At 32.8% G+C, this 12,859-nt stretch overlaps 1 pseudogene; it reads left to right on the top strand.

Moving 5' to 3' along the window:
* Positions 1-5,159: 5,159 nt before the first annotated feature.
* LOC149196658 (serine/threonine-protein kinase Aurora-2-like) overlaps positions 5,160-12,859 on the top strand; it is a 49,030-nt pseudogene continuing 41,330 nt past the window's right edge.

Genomic DNA, 12,859 nt, shown 5'->3' with positions numbered 1-12,859 from the left:
TAAACAAAAATTAAAAAAAAAACTATAAAAATACAAAAATTTAATACATATATATATATATATATATATAACAGAGAGTAACCTCATTTAAAAAAGATTAACAAAAAAATTAAAACAATTTTAAATAATTAAAAAAAAATAAAACAAACCAAAAAAAACTAAAAACTATTAAAATTAAATTAAAAACATTAAAAAAATAAAAACCATAATTTTTAAAAAAAATTGAAAACATTAAAATTAAAAATATACTTAAAAAAAATTATTAAAAATATTTTTGAAAAAAAAATAAAAATAAATAAAAATCGAAGGCCCTAGGCTTGGTAGGTTGATTCTCGGAATCGGCCTCTGCCAAGCCCACAACAAGTCAGCCCAACGGTCGAGCCGCCCTGGGCATGCCTAGCCGATTCCTGAAATCAACCAAGACGGCCGACGACGGCCAAGTCGTGGGCTAGCCTACCAAGCCAAAGACCTCTGATTTTTAATTTATTTTTTTTATAAAGTCTTTTTAGTAAAAAAAAATTAGAAGTATGATTTTAATTTTAATGTTTTGTAATTTTTTAATTAATTATGGTTTTATTTAATTTGATTTTTTTTTTGTTATTTTTTAATATAATGTTTTGTGTTGCTTTTTAATGTTTTTATTTTAGTTTTAATGGTTTTTAATTTTTTTTTAATTATTTAAAATTGGTTTTATTTTTTTTATTTTTTTTTGTTAATCTCCTAATTTTTTATTTTTTTTAAATTAGGTTTGTTTTTAAATATATATTTTTTGTGTTTTCTTATAGCTTTCTTAATATTTTGTTTTTTCAATTTTTTTACTTAAATTTTTTCCGAGGCATTTTTTTATGTTTGATTTATTTTTTGTCTTTTTATATTTGAGTTTTTTTTTCCATGTTTTTTACATTCGTTTTTTTACCATGTTTTTATTGTTATAATATATATTGTTATTTGCTTATTATTATTTTTTCTAAATTTTGTTTTTATTTTTATGTTTCTCAATGTTTTATTTTTTCTTTTTTCTTTTTTGTCATGTTTTTTTTTTAAGATGTATATTTTTATTTACTTATTATTATATTTTTAACTTTTTATGTTTTTTTTTCTAATTTATTTTCAATGTTTTAATTTTTGTTTTCTTTTGTATTTTTCATTTTTATTTATTTATTATATTGTTTTATTTATTTTTCCTACAGGGTCCATGTTGATCCTCAACTAGCGACCTGATCTCATTCTGTGTCAATTTGATTGTTGCTTTTAAAGTTTTTGTTATACAGTATCGAGTCTGCCCTCACAATGTGTCAATTTCATGGTTTATATTTAAGTTTTCATTACAGTGGATTGATTTTGCCTACACTATGTCAATTTTATGCGTTGATTTTTAAACTTTTTTTGCAATGTGTTAAGTTGTCTTAGGCTAAGATTTTAAAGTCGTCATATTTTTAACATTTAAAAAGTAAACTACCCTTGGTATAATGACTATTTCATTCAGGTGTTCATTTTTAAATTTTTTTAGACACAAAATTTTTCCATAATGTCATGATTGAAAAATTGTCAAAATTGTAAGGTTTCACAGCATTTCAGTGTTCCAGCATCAACATTTTTCGTTTTTACGTTGTTTTTTTTTTTTTTTTTTTTGGCTAGAGTTCTTGTTTTGAGGTTATAGTTCTCGTTTCAAAGTTTATGTTGTTGTTTGACATGTATTTATCTTTTGTCATTAATAGTGCCATGACTAACTACCACTTACTCATCCAACTAATATCTTTGTCAAACAACTTGAATACATATCTTCTAGTCAACCTCCTTCTATTTAGAGTCAACATCGACAAGTCCCCATAAAATTACTTCACTATAATCCTCGGATATTCCATGGTAGCAAATCACATGCTCAGTTCCGCCACACAATTACCTAAATACTCTTTTCACAGCATAATAGTGCTCCTTACCATGTGTTTTCATGTACTAGTTCAATACTCTCTTTGCATCAGCAATATCCAGTGGACAAGACAAGTCTTATTGCAGTTACTTAAAACACATTTCCATAATATTATTTGTTGATTAACAAAAGAAAAAAGCATTGACTTGTCACAATTGAAATGTTCATGAAAAAGTATAATGTTTTTATGCATAGATAAATCTAATAATTTATTTTAATGTGTCATTCTAATTGAAGCATAGGAACAAGAATATATATGTCGATACAAATTTTGAAAAGAACTATCCCATAAGTAAAAGGAGAATTATTGCAATTAAAAAAGGTATACATAGATTGTATTGCATCTCAATCCTAAAGTACTTTAGTATTTGACTTGATACAAGAAACATTAAACAAATTTTAAATACAACACAAAAGAGATTGCATTGTCTTGCAACAAGAAGGCCATTAAATCTGTTGGTTAAAACTTAGAGGTAGAATGTATCAAAGAGGGTGAAAATGATGTTGTAAATATCTAACAAGAGAATAGACCACCACAACAATGTGTTGAACACTTCTATATGGAAAATAAAAGAGCACATGTTAGAAGAAATATGGAAATATCAAGTTTTAATCAACAAGCAACTTACTAAGAATTTCTTAGTATATAACGAACGGATTCAATACACAAGCATTAGAGGAAATTTTAGCCTAAAACTACCAATGAAATTTTCACGTAATTTCCATGTCATAATATGTAAATCAATCAAAATCCTTTAAATTTAAAAAGAGGTACATTTAAATATTTTGGATGGAAAAGAAGAAAAACTTCTTATTTTAATTGTATTTTTGGCTTATCTCCTTAAAGATTTACTCAAATTTCAAGTGTAGACAATCATTGGATGCATAATTTAATTCTGCATCCAACGAGCATCTACACTTCAAATTCGAGTAAAACTATAAGGAGATAGCCAGAAATACCATTAAAAAAAATAGTTTTATTCTTTTCTCTCCAAAATACATTACTCTTATTTGATTATTTTAACTATTATTTTATTATTTTTCCTTAAGAAGCCACTTTTAGACTGAAATTTCCTCCAATAAATATTTTGAAGAAAAATCTCTTCTTAATATTTATGTAAATTCAATTAAATCTATCACCATATAGATTAATAATAGTATATATTCAACAAATATAATCCTAAAACATACTTATAAATTGTGAAGCAATAAACCCCTCATTAACAAATGAGAATTAAAAATTAAATAAATATTTTAACTAATCAATTACATAAACCCAATAGAAAAATTACTTCTAATAAAAAAATATAATAATAATAAAACCTTACTACAAAGTGTGTGCGTGGGAAGTATTTAAACTAATGTCTACCAGAGGATTTACTAATAACTTTATATAAAAAAATATTAAAATAACACCACTTATTCATCCATAACCCAAATAAAACAATGCTACAATAATGTATCTTAAATAGTAACAACCTTTGATTTAAACAATTTGAAATGCTTTTTAGAGTTAGAAAACGTGTTCCCTATAAAACAAAATCAACCCAATAAGATAATTTTTTAATTTAACACTTTATAATAAATAATAAAAAAAATCACAATTAAATAATTTAAAGAGAAAAAACATAGACGATTTCATGCTCCAAATTAATGATATTTTTAAAGTGTAAATACAATTTAAATAAATTGGTGTTATTGTTCAATATAGCTAAACATGTGCTCTGTATAAATAGCTATTTTAAGTTTTATATTGAAAATCCAATATCTACATTGAAAATGTGAAAAATACATATTATTAAAATATATATATATATTTATTTAATTAATAAAATTCAATAAAAATACATTTTTTAATAAATTTACATTAATTTGTTGATTTTTTATAATAAAAATTATACATATATATTATTTAAATAGAATTATTTTTCTCTATTTTTTAAATTTCTTTAAACTTTCAAACCATATATATAATTTATTGTGTATTATAAATTTAAAAATATCTAAATATTTTTAGAATTAATGAATAATAATAATATTAAATCACACTTTTTAAAATTAAACAATAAAAATACAATTTATTATTTTTCTATAAAGCTAATATTAATTTATAAACTAATATTAAAAGAAACATTATAAAAACATACAACACATAATATTTTTATAAAAACGTACAATGTAAATATTTATTATTTTAAGGAAAACATTATAAAAACATACAATATATCATCTTTCCATATACTAAGACGCTATACTAACACATTGAATGTAATAAACATTTAAATATTACTACAATGATAATATTTTTTTATTAGGAATGAAATCCTCCCCTACAAGGTCAATAATTGAAAGTGATATGATAAATGTTGACAATATTAACAGTATCTCTATATTCTTTGTATGGAATAACAATATTTTTTTTTATTTCTAAATTATTATAATAATGTTTAAAATGTATAATGTTTATAAAATTATTATGTCATTGTTTTAGATATAGGATCCACGGTGTGGTATTAGTTTGTCTATACCTGCAAATTTTTTTGTGTTATAACAAAGTTAACCTTAGTTTTTTATATGTAATTGTGTCCGTGACTCCATTGCCCGATGACTTTTGTCACCTGCTTTCTATTGTGTACAAGAGATTTGTAGAATTAAACACATTATGAACATTGGTTGGTTACAGTTTGTGCGTGGAATTATAAACGCAAACGTTGGATCTTCTGAACCCCTAGCCAATCCGAGTGAAAATAGGGACATATCCACATCATAAACTCTCCAAAATCTCATAATTCTATAGGCTCTGCAATGATGGACGTATCCTTCGAAAGTGGTGGTCCTTGTGGGAAATCTTCCAAATAGGGAAGGTTAATGCCATCACTAATCTACCATCAACACACACAAACAAACAAAAACACCCTGATAGAAAAGAAAAATGTTGGAGAATTTAAATTTTTGTACAAAAAAAAAAATTGTTCATGCCTTTGATCTGTTAGACCTTGCCTAACCTCCCTTGTATTTTGTGCACACAAAGTAAGTATGTCGTGGCTTTGAAAGTTCTCTTCAAGAACCAACTCCAACAATCTCAGCTAGAGCACTAGTTGTGAAGAGCAATTGAAATCCAGAGTCATCTTTGGCATCCCAATATACTCGTATTGTTTATCCCCAATGGGGGTGGTATTAAGGTTAACAGTTTGATTCAAGAAACATGATTAACATGTCGATCATAGGAATGGCGCACAGGTTGGCGGAACTAGGATCAAGAATTATGCTCTCCACCTATCATCGCTTGGCCCTTGCGTGGCACCCACATTGTACACAAGCCTCAGATCACCTACCCCGTATTGTCGGCTTAAATGCGGGCTGGTGGTCGCATATGGATCTGAGTATGAAATTCCTTTTGACACCAAGTTCCATCACTTAGCAACTACAATGGGTAGGCTCTCTCATGGCAGATTGGTCGCGAGTGGGGGATATCTTGACACACAAGTTGTAGATCCCATTCATGAGTGTATGATTTTTGGATTTATTAGGCTTGTTAAAGGGCATGCCCCTTTGTACACCTATCTTGCCATGGATTTCGCACACACTAATTATTTCACTCAATGGTTCTGTCCTCTCATGTCTATGCCCTGTTATACATGCATGGGTAATCTCTCAAGGTGGCATCATTTCTATGTTTTTGGTTCTGTTTCTGAAGGGTTACATTCGTTGTGTTGCTCTTGGATGAGTAGGGTAGTCTCTTTTGGCCCTATGGGAGGTTTGTTTTCTTTTCATTCTCCCTCATATTCTTATTGTTGTTCATCGGCTAATCACTCAATGGTCGGGTACCTTCTCTATAGCTCTGTGACACAGGGGTCAATGTTTTATGTGCTCTTTCTCCATAATGTGGTGTCAAGTCCTTCTTTCAAACTAGTGGTCTTGTTTCCCACCTCGTCGCCTCAAGTCTCTGATTTTGTCAGAATTTCTTTCAGTTGTCTAATGTTGGTATGTCGATTTTGGTACCTTGGTGTCTTTTCCATTTGGTTTTGATATTGGCCATTGTTCACTTAATTTTACAGTAGCCCTAAAGTCTTTGGCCTCACTTTCTCTCTGTCCCTCGAAAATTCTGGTTTTTTGGGAGTTAGGCCAACCTTTGTTTTCAAGTTCCGTGGATTCGTTTTTCCCCTACATTAGAGAATTTTTTAGGTTTAAAATGGGTATCCTAAGGAATATTATAAAATAATAGTGAAATTGATAAAACAATATTATATTACATCATCAAATTTTAGAGGAAAAAAGGAAAATTTATTTTTTCAACTCATAGTTTCAACTTATCTCCATGCGTTTTTACTCAAATTTCAAGTGGGAGCACTCATTCGATGCGAAATTTAACTATTACAAGGAGTACCCATATTGAATAATTTTGATAGACCTCTGCTACAAAAAATGAGAAATAAATGAAAAACGTGACCGTAATCGTGTTTTTCATGTATTTCTCATTTTTTGTGTAGCAGGGTCCATTGAAAGTACACAACATGGATACTCCTTGGATGAGAAATTAAATTCTACATCCAACTAGTCTTCCTGCTCAAAATTTGAGTAAAATCGTAGGGAGAAAAAATTAAAATATGAGTTGAAAAAGTAGCTTTTTTATTTTTTAATCTTTTTTACTTTTTTACTCCAAAAACGATGAATCATCCCCCATATTTGACATCATCATCTTGAATCCTACTGGTTTTTATAAAGTTGATTTTGGTTGTACGGTTTTATTTTGAGGCCCATTTTGACCTCAAAATTTCTCTAATGCCACACAGTTCACTCTTCCTTTTTCCCATTGTTAGTGATGTTTTCCTTGCTCATAGTTCCTACACACCCTTGACATTGTGTGTCCCTATCTATTTGCTATCAGCCACGTCTTTTTCTTCCACTTCCCTAGTTTATATGTAACCATGGCCCCTCTGTAGAGATTGCCTAATCGTCATTGTGGATCACCAGGTTCATCTTCTTCTCGTCGACGGCACTTGTTTGGATGGGAGTCGTTGGCCAACCACTTCAACTCAATTCCTCCTGAAGTGAGGAAGGAAATTCTTCACCTAGAGGCAAAGGAGTTTGGAGATCGTATTTATTTTTTTTTATTCTAATATTGGAGGCAATCGCCTCAAGTGGGTTCTTGATCCAAGGAAATTCTGGAAGCGAAGGCTTCACTTCCTTCATTCTATTTATTTGCATCGTCGGTTGGAAACACTGCTAAGTATGGTCATTCGTGACAAGCAAGTCGACAATTACAAATTGTTTTTAGTTCGGGAGGAAATCAAGAGAATTCTACAGGATATTCGCTACAATTTGGATGACATCATGGCCAAGCTAATTAGGGTGGAGTATTTTGTGGTATCTAACTCAGAGACTGACTTGAATGAGCAGCATGAGATTCATGTAGTTATTAACGCTCCTACTGGGATCTCTCCTTAGAAAAACTCTTCTTCCCTCTCTCTGGTCATCATTTCAAACTAGAAATCCACCAAGGGTATCACACTTGTCTCTATAGTTGGTTATCCTTTGTTTTTGTACTAAGTTTTTACAGTGGGTTGACAATTTTTACTATGGATTGGCGGTATTCTATTGTGGAACACATTTTTTTTCCTTTTGTCTGGGTTTGTTTAGAGTAGAAAGAAGGAAACTTGATTATTAACATTTTTTTTGTACTTACCACCATGTTTTGCATAGCTCCATCATATCAATGTTATTTTCCTTATAGTGTAACAGCCTCGAGGTAGTCTAACATGGTACTTTTGGACCTCTGGTAGTAATGGTGTTTATGTGGTCACCTTTGATTGAAGAAATGGCCTCCAAGGGTGTTTTTTCTATGTATCAGGAGTTATCATTGTAATATTTTTTATCATTAATGGAAATCTATTGACGCAGATTACAAAAAAAAATTACTCTAATTGTTTGATTATTTGTATGACCAAGTTTGGCCTCTATCAGATACACAAATCCGCAAGATGTGATTCTTGCGCTTAAATTTTCCTGCTAATTTGTATTCATTTTTGTGATTTTTATTTATGTTCGGAGCCATGACTATATGTTTCTTGAATAAGTTGTAAAAGATGAGTTGTACAAAGAGCTTCAATGTTGTAAATGCTTCAACTAAAAGCGTGTGGCCACTGTAAGTGTTGTAGTTTGTGGCATCTTATTTTATTAGTTTCTATTTGGTAACTATTCTACTATTTAATCTAGTATTCTTTGGTTCCATTTGGTAATTGGTAACTCTATTTTACTATGCAGTGTATTGCATCATTGGAACGAGCCTTGATCTATTGTCATGAAAAACATGTGATACATTGGGACATCAAGCCAGAGAACTTGTTGGTTGGAATACAGGTATTTGTCTAGTATAGAACAAATTTAATATCCATATCGAATATGTTAGTAATGATATCTGACTCTGAAAATTACTCATCAGGGTGAACTCAAAATTGCAGATTTTGGATGGTTTGTGCACCAACCATGTGTGGAACCTTGGACTACTTACCTCCTGAAATGGGTATGTTCAAAATCAATGATTTTCATTTCATAATCTTACATAGTGTTCCTCTTTTAATCTATACACTATACATAATGAAGCTTCAATTTTCCTTTTTCTGCAATGTGTCTATTCCAGTGGAGAATGTTGTATCTTTGAAGACAGCTCTAGGTTGGGGAACTTTGTCAAAGCATATAAGTGAGGGATTTAATTTAAATGGATGACAAATGATTCAAACCATTTACACTTGTACAATCCAAAAACTTTTAAGATTTTGAAAGTGTTGATTTTCACTACTAACAACATATAATCCTTCAGTTGATTATGACAGAGGAAATACGAAGATATATGATAATTAAACATTCATACTTAATACTTAATTTATCATATATAGTAGAAGAATGTAGAGAAGTTTCTACAACCAACTTTCAAGAGATGACAGAAGGCAACAATTAAATGATGTAGAGGTACTAATTTAAATAACATGTTAATTAGCTACTTTCAGTGATGATTATAACTTTGCATTGGGTTGCCAAGGAATTTAATACTTAACTTAGCCTTACCCTAACTCTTATGTTACTTTGAACATTTCATGGAAAAACATAAATGAATACACCAGAAAAACTCACATGAACATTGTTGTCACTCACTGCATTGTGGGTTTCAATTGGTCAAGGTTGCCCGAGAGAAGTGAAGTTAAAGTCATTTGTATCTAGAAGTCATTAGAGCTTAACCAAACCCTCCCCATTTCCAAGTGCTCATAAAAATATTTCTAATAGTATATGGAAGTCCAAAAATGGACTCCTCGAGCAGAAGATAAAGCATTTTGAAGATTACCTTGGAAAAGCCCAGCTGATAGAGAAAAATGACTAAGTGTAGAAGACAAATCGCAATCAGAGGTCTGAGGCTGATCGCAATCACAAATCAGGCTTGCTGGTGGGTAAGGAGCACTGGCAGAAATATAAATAGCGATCCATCGATCGTCGATATTGCATATCGACAGTCGGCGGATCAAGGCTCAGTATTCATCGGTGATCGACAGGGTTTTAAGTCCCAAAACTGCGCCAGGGAGTCGATATTGCGATGCAGTGTTAAAGTTCTGAGGAAAGGCTGAAATTTTTTAAAAATGAAATGCTCGACAAAACCAAGGCAGGCAGCCCCTTTTCTCTCTCCTCCACGTGGCATCGGCAAGCAGCGATCGACAGATCAATGGGATTTCAACTTAAAAAGACCTACAAACCATCGATATTGCAAAAAAGCAGTGCATCGTCCAGGGGGGAGAAAACCGAATACAAAGGAAAGCATGAAAAAACAAGGCTTGGCGGGCCTCTTTCTCTCTCCTCCAGGGGGCCATGTGGCGGCCTCTGATTGGTCCACCAAGCTAACATGGTAGTTGATGTCAGCGATGACGTGGAAAGTATGGATGATAACACGGTGGATACGTGTCACTCGTTTTTGGCATTTTCAGGGGTCCAATGGGGCTTTTTCCAGGTCCCACGTGGCACCACTCACAAGGTGACATGTGGTAGTGATGACGTCACCCATCATAATTGGCGATCGCATAACGTAAAGCTTTCTCTTCCGCTGAATCTCCTTCTCGGCTACGATTGCGATAAGAAAAAGGCCCCCTCGAATGCGATGTTCCATAGGCTATATTCCATAAAGATCTCGTGTCCAGACTATCGTTCGGCACTAAGGAAAAAGGTAAAGGGGTCTCCCTCTCCGTGGTTGTGATTGCGATAATAAAGGAATAAGGCCCCCACGTAGATGTTGAGAGCCTTAGCGCTCAGAGGACTAAGCCCTTGGTTCCAGCCATTGGTCATATGCAGAAAGTTACAAAAGGGGCTGAAAGAATAGGGGCTAAGGGGAAAATTAAAAGTGCCTGCCTGTTTCGTCCATTTTTAGTGTTTAAGGGCCCGCGGCTAAGAGATTTGGTTGTCACACTTTAACGAGGCACTGATAGTGCAGGACAGAGAGAAAAAGGGCGTGATGGGTTGGCAGTTAAGACAAACCGTGACCAGGAACCGACCAAGAGAGGATTAACCATGAATTAGCATGAACACACCAGGACCAAAGGCAAGCAAAGAAGAGTGGCATGAAGATATTTCCAGAAACCATCATTTCAATTTCAATGGATTAATTATGTTTTTTTGTTTTGATCATTGTATTGTTATTTTGTTTCGCTTTCAAGAAAGGAATATCCTTGCTGTAATAGTTAGAGGATTCACGCTGAGACACCCATCCATACAGAAAACTGTAGCTTCAGCCTGAAAGATATTTTCAGTAACTGATTTTCTTTCCCTCCCTCTCATTATAAAATGGAGGAAGAAACATTGAAGAAAATTTCTGAATTCTAGGAAAAAATTGCATGTGCTTCTAAAGTTGTATGGATTCAAAATCTACATCTTTCTGAATATGAATGAAACAGTGGCGATTCCCATGTTCGATTATTACAGTATGTTGTTTCTTTGTTAAACTTACATTATGTTTGCACTTCCTCTCTGATTTCAAGCAATTTTAGCTACCATAAATATCTCTTATATTCTTACAAATTCATTCATATTAACTAGTTAATACATATGCCTATATGCAAGTTTGAGATTATATCTTTAAATATGCACTTCCTAAAATCATAGCATTCACTCTTCTTACATCCACTTATCTATATTTAGCTCAGATAAGTATAGAACTCTTGATATTTCAAGCTCTATGTGATGATCTAGTATTCTCCTTCTCTTCTTTCATTATTCTATAAAATATAATTAAATTGTAAGTCCTTGATTACTCGGCCTCCACTAGTTTTGTACCTTATTCTTGTGAGTTGTATATGTGAAAGGATACCAGAAATATATGGCTTATGTCCTTGGAGGAAGGAACCAACCCATGTTGTTATATGTATAGTTGTATATTTGTAATTACTATGTGTAGAATATGCATATGATGCCTCCAGTTTCTTGAGGATCATATGAGACACACTGAATTTTGATGTGCCTAGGCATTGGTCTTGTAAGGAATACAAGGGTGTCTCTGGGAGAGACAACATATTTTGGTGTCGTTGTCGGGGAACGGATTAGAATATTTTTCCCTGGGTATGACAAAATTTTACATTTCCCCTGTTAGGTGAGCTATGGAAGTGTGGGTTGAAGATCTCTTACCTTGGCAATTCCACTAATTAATTTTATGGTAAACATCCTAGCGACTCCATTGCCTAAATATTAATTGTAAACATTTTGGCGACTACATTTGTCAAGAAATGGAAGAGACGATGGAAGAGAAGGTTAGCTTAATAAAGAACTCCTTATATAGACTGATGAAACTAGAGTTAGAAAACAGAAGCCTTCGATGACAGTATTCCTCTTTCTCTGACAAAGAACAAGAAGCCAAGACGCATGAGGAAGAGGAGGATGAGCTTGATGCAAAGCTAAATGATGATGAGATCGATGATTGTTGCAAGAAGTTGTCTGATTTCATGATGGCTCGGTTGCACAAGAGAAGTGCTCTTCGGTTATCTAGAAAGACGTCAATGGGACATGACCCAAACGAAGGCACTTCCTCCGAGGAGCCTCCCAGGCTAGCTGACAAGGGAAAGGGACTTCTAGAATCAAATTTCCTTAAGCCCAAAGTCCTCAAAGAAGAGAAGTCACCCTCCCCTTCCTGGCCCATCTATGAAGAAGGAAAAGAGCCAAGTAGTGTTTGTGGCTACCATGGCCAACAGGATATTAGCCAGCAGGTTGTTCATGAAAAGGAGGCAGCTGCGGATTTTCTTTGTCAATACCATGACCCTGTGGCTGAGTACATGGGAATATTCTTTGATCAGCAATAGAGGTTATTTCAAGAGCATGTATCAGGTTCCTTGTTTGAAAAATTTTCATGGTGCGTGCTCATTTTAATTTTAATTTTTCATCGGTATGAAGGCAAGTGGTCCAGTACTCTGATGCGGGCCTGGCTCTATTGGAGATTTGAACATACTCAGCTAAATTAAGTATTGTGCATAAGTAGGATTGTACATATATAAGCTCACCAGTTGAGCATTTACTTTTCAATTGTTAGAGTTTTTATTTTCTACATGTAGATGGATAAAGAAAGGTCCCATAGAGATTTTGTTGATTATAAAGTACATATATTACTGACTCCATGCCCAATGGTGAAGGATGTTGTTTTGCAGGTTCTCAGCACCTTGCCAACAAGGCACTGTCCCCAGTAGGAGCCAATGTTGTAACTCACTACTTCTTCAGCCACCAGTGGCTTTAGAAGCCAAATAGCAGTGATTTCAGAGTCAAACCAAACCCTCTCCAATGCGTAGTGATCGGAAAGAGATTTTTGGTGGTATATAGAAGTCCAAAAAAGGGTTCATGTATCAAAAGTTAGGCCATGTTGAAGAATCCCTTTAGAAAGCTAAACCCAAAAAAATGGCTAAGTGTTGAAGA

Source organism: Pinus tabuliformis, chromosome 2_2 (genome assembly GCF_031772625.1).
Source record: "Pinus tabuliformis cultivar Carrire ecotype Pingquan chromosome 2_2, CPIR1, whole genome shotgun sequence".
In the NCBI taxonomy this organism is placed as follows: Eukaryota; Viridiplantae; Streptophyta; class Pinopsida; order Pinales; family Pinaceae; genus Pinus; species Pinus tabuliformis.
This window is presented reverse-complemented; position numbering and strand designations above follow the sequence as displayed.